Raw genomic sequence first — 5,246 nt, forward strand, 5'->3', positions numbered from 1 at the left:
ATTAATAAAAAGGAAGTAGCAGTGGCTGTATTGAGACCAGATAAAGTTAAATTCAGGGCAAAGAAGACTGTTGGGGGACAGAGGGACATTGAATGATGATAAAAGGGTCAATACGCCAAGAGATCATAGCAATCCTGAACGTGCATGCACCAAAAAACAGGGCTCCAAAATACATGGAGCAAAAACCAATAGAACCGAAAGAAGAAATAGACAAATCCACAATTATAATGGGAGACATCGAACCCCTCTCCCAACAACTGAGAGAACAAAGGGACAGCAGATCAGCAAGGGTGCAGAAGAACCCGACGTCACCATCAACCAACAGGACATAGGCGACATTTATGAAGCACTCGGCCCAACAGCAGCAGAACACAATTCTTCTCCACGGCACGTTCACCAAGACTGCGCGTGTCCCGGGACACGTAAAACAAACTTCAACAAATATAAAGAAATCGAAATCATCCAAAATATGTTCTCTGCTCAAAATCAAATCAAGCTAGAAATCAGTAACAAAAAGAAGAAAATCTCCAAACCCTTAGAGACTAAGCACTCAAGGGGGGGAGGGAGGGGCCAGGGAGGGGGAGGGGGCACAGGTAGGACCAAGGACAGAGTGGGAGCTGCTTTCCCACCATCTCCCTCTTGAAGCTGAACCAAGCAGCGTGTCCCCCATGCTTGACCCAGGGCATCTGTCTTTCTGATCCCTGGTCCCATCCTGTTATCTGTCTGTAACTCTCTGTTGTTCCCGCATTCTCTCTCTGGTGTCACTTCTAGCTCTTTCTACATCTTCAGATTTCTCTCTGCCTTGTCCTCTCACTACATCTGTCTGTCTCACATCACCCCTGCCCCCCTCCTTCAGCCCCACAGCCCCAGTCACTCTCCTCGGCAATGTCTGGTCTATCTCCCAGCCTGCTGCCTCTCGGCTCTCAGGTCCTGCCTCTGCTCTACGATGCCTTCTCCTTCCCACTTGCAATCTTCCCCGGGCTACCAGGGAAGCTTTCCTGGAGCCCTTGAGGCCACTTGGTCTCTTCCCCAAGAGCTGAAGTTCACTGTATTGGTGACTAAGGACAGGTGACGTGCTTTGCCCATCAGCAGGCGATGGCAGGGGCCATGGATAGCGCCAGGGACTGGGTCCAAGTGAGTCCACGTGAGTCCAGGCCCAGCTGGTTCTCAACCACCGTTCCCTGGTCACCAGGGAAGTGACACCTTGATGGGAAAGCAGCGGCAGGATACAACACAGATGCCAGAGGGCCACTGTGAGGACATAAAGGCAGATGACTTATAGAACGAGGAAGTGGTTGGCAAAGTAGATGGGGACCTGGTAGATGAAGCAGAACCTGATGGCTCTTTGGAAATGGAGGAAAGAGCCAGGGAAGTGAGCAATTTCCAGGATATTTGGAAATATTTTGGCTTGACGTTGCGCCCATGAAATAAGCTGACCAAAAAATCAGACCCTTTCAGAGCTGCATGGTTCCCCTGACACCATTTTAAAAATGGAGCCTCTGTGCACAGAAGGGGCATGTGGCCTCCCCAGACCTGCCCGGGTAGGGCAAGGTGGACTCTGGTCTCCTGACCTCTTGCACGAGGTGGAGAGAGGAGAGTGGGGAGAGGCAGGGTTCCCTTCAGCCAAAGACGTCCTCACAGAGCATTTGCTCTGGGCCAGGCCCTTGTCAAGTGTTATAGGTCATCAACACGCATCAGACTTGATCCCTGCCTCCAAGGATGACAGACAAGAGTGGTACTGGGGCAGCTCCGGAAGGGGCTGGAAAGCCCTCACACTCCCCCACCCTGGCATCTTCCAGCAACCTCCAGAAGGTGGGCCTGGTTAGAAGCAAGTGAGCGAGGGAGAGGTTACAGGGACCAGGAACTGGGGGTCCTTGAGAGCAACTGGAAGAACTTTTGCATTCACTCTGGGGGAGAGAGGGGCCTTTGGGGGGCTGGGAAGAGACTAAGAGGGAGGGGCAGGAGGGGAGCAGACAGACTATTGTGGGGGTGGCCGGAGGAACTACAAGAACGGATTCACATTGCTGAGAATGGGAAGACTGCAGATGGGGAGTGGTAGACCAGAAGTTCCGTTTTGCACGCTGTCAGTAAGACGGACCTTCAGACCTCTGGACGGGGGGTGATGGGAGAAGCCCCCTGACTCGTTCCCACCCAGAGTGGCTCTGGCACCACAGGAGTCAAAGATAGAAGTCTGGCACTTGACTTAAAATTTATTTTGGAGCATGGGTCCATTTTCTCCCCCAGGATAATGCTGCTGTCTAGCAACGCAAAATACCATTTCTGGCTCCAGGGCTCACGAAACACTCCGCATCCTGTCCGCGGGTCGTTGTCACGGGCTGGGCGTCTGAGGCTCCGCAGCTCTCCTGACCACTCCTTCAAGCCCCACTCTGACCTCCGTGCCCCCCGCCCCTCCCGTGCCCGTGGCCGTGGGGCGCAGACAAGCTCCCGTTCCGGCCTCTGGCTCATCTCACTGGTCACGGACGTTGGGGCTTTCTTTGCACAGGAGCTCCGGAGGAGGCTGAAAATTTTCTCCATCCGGCCCGTGTGGAACGCAGAGCCTGTCTCTTCCGGTTTCACGTCTAAAACTTGTTCGTGATTGATTTTTGACCCCACCGTAGCCTCCGCATGAGAGAAAGAGCAGGAAATGTCCACCCTGGCCGCAAGAACAACGGGCACATTCACAAGCCTCAGGGGCTTGTGTGCATTTGGGGACAAAGTTTACTCATTAGGTACGGGCCACTCGCTGTTGCCCGAGGATGTCAGTGCACAAAAGAACGTATTGAGGTTGGAACTGAGCGGTGATGCGCAAGACATGAGGAGTGAACGTGCAAGAGAAGGCTTGAGAAGGAAACAGCTTCCTCAAACCAGGCTTCTGCCCCAGGGACAGCCCCCCTCCCCTGCCCATTCGAACCCTCGGGGCCATCAGAGGGCGGCCCCCTCCAGGAAGCCGAGTGGCCACGCCTGCACCCCCACTTCCAACAGTGGCCCCGACCCAAGCAGTATTTGCTCATGGAATCTGTTGCCAATAATCACCAACCAGCCCACGTCGGCTTGTTTGCTCAGCCGTCGCCTTAGTTTCTAGGGAACTGCTGGTCCTGAGATGGGGGGACAAAGTACAGCTGAGTTTTGTTGTTAAAAACCCACCAGCAGACACAGACACGGGCAGAACCGTGTTTCGGAGAAGGGTTTGGCAGGCCCGGCGGAACGCGCCCTCTGCTCAGCGCCAGGCACATGGGCGCTTGACCACGGCTGCTTCTGGGAGTGCGGCTCCAACAAAACCACTGGGGGCTCATAGTTTTGTTTGTGTTACAATGTAAGGCGAAAGAGAGACGGCCTGGAACGTCACTCATTCGTCACCGATGTGAGCAACTGACTTCTCTCCAGACTCAGGTCACGGTTTCCCGAAACTGGAGAGCCATAGCCTGCCTTGCTGCGCCAGTCACAATGTCACCACTGTGGAGGTAGCCCCCTCCGGAGCTTAATCGGCATTATCCACATTTGCTCTATCACCCTTCCCTTAGTCTGACCCTAGACCATCAACCAAACGAGGCATCTATTAAGCCTTGACCGGTAACATTTGCCGAGTGCCGCGGTGTAAAACCTCCCCCGTGGCTGGTTTCACGCCACCCACGTGGATGGTTGTCTCCAAAGAGGGGGCTGGAAAGAGAGAAGTAATATCACCTTATATGGCACAGATACAATAGGCGTAAGCAACCTCAGGAGCCCCAGGAGCGCAAGGGAAGGAAGGTGAGAAGGGGGCACAATCTTGCAAATTCTTTAACAGCAGGCTCTCACGAGCCAGGAGGGGCCGGGCCCAACACAGCACAGCTCCTGTCGCAGAACTCCGCCCGACAGACGTGAGCACGCGAGAGCACCCAAAACTCAACAGGAGGGTGCGTCAGAGCTTTCCCCCAACCATCCGAAACGTCTGCGAGTGATAGGCTTGAAAAGACATAAATGATAAAGAAATCAGCAAAGTAAATAATAATACCATAAACTAAGCCAGGAGCACGAGGCCCTTGCTGCTACCTGCTACTGTATGGCTGAATCTCACAAATACAGAGCTGAGCAAGAGAGAGGGGACAGAAAGGAGCACTGTCACCTTCCTGCGTCTACAAAGCTCAAGGGCAGGTCAAATCAGCCTGTGATGTCACAAGATACAAGAGTGGGAGGGGAGCCTGGGGGGCGCCGACGGTTAAGCGTCCGGCTTCGGCTCAGGTCATGATCTCGCGGTTTGTGGGTTCGAGCCCCGCGTCGGGCTCTGTGCCGACGGCTCGGAGCCTGGAGCCTGCTTCGGATTCTGTGTCTCCCTCTCTCTCTGCCCCTCCTCCGCTTGTGCTCTGTCTCTCTCTGTCTCTCAAAAATAAAATAAATGTAAAAAAAAAAAAATTTGAGGGGCGCCTGGGTGGCGCAGTCGGTTAAGCGTCCGACTTCAGCCAGGTCACGATCTCGCGGTCCGTGAGTTCGAGCCCCGCGTCAGGCTCTGGGCTGATGGAGCCTGTTTCCGATTCTGTGTCTCCCTCTCTCTCTGCCCCTCCCCCGTTCATGCTCTGTCTCTCTCTGTCCCAAAAAAAAAAAAAAAAAAAAAAAAAACAAAAAACGTTGAAAAAAAAAATTTTTGAATAAAACCTGTCTGTTGTATTGACCATCAAACAACCAAAGATGATCTTTAGACTCCGTCAGAGACATGAGACTAAGATATTCTGTTATTCAGAAGACATATGTGATGGATATGGGGGGTATGGGTCAGCACATTACAGACTTTTGGTAGCAGTTACTAGAAAAACTAAACAAGTTGGATTTCTCTAAACAAATTGACCTTCACATGTCAGATAGCTTTCCAGGGAATATTTCAAGTGTGGGTGCTGATTTTCATAGCCCTTGATTATAGTATATCAAACATTTGAAATCTCTCTGGATCATCTTTTCATTTAGCTTTAGTTTAGTTTATTTTTTAATTTTTCTAATGTTTATTTTTGAGAGACAGAAAGAGTGTGAGTGAGGAAGGGGCAGAGCGAGGGGGAGACACAGAATCCGAAGCAGGCTCCAGGCTCTGAGCTGTCAGCACAGAGCCTGACGTGGGGCTCGAACTCACAGACCGTGAGATCATGACCTGAGCTGCAGTCGGACGCTTAACCGACTGAGCCACCCAGGCGCCCCTCATTTAGCTTTGTTTTAGAAGAAGGTTTTGGGGAGCCTGGGTGGCTCAGTTGGGTAAGCGTCCCACTTCAGCTCAGGACATGATC

Source organism: Prionailurus viverrinus, chromosome A2 (assembly GCF_022837055.1).
Source record: "Prionailurus viverrinus isolate Anna chromosome A2, UM_Priviv_1.0, whole genome shotgun sequence".
Lineage (NCBI taxonomy): Eukaryota > Metazoa > Chordata > Mammalia > Carnivora > Felidae > Prionailurus > Prionailurus viverrinus.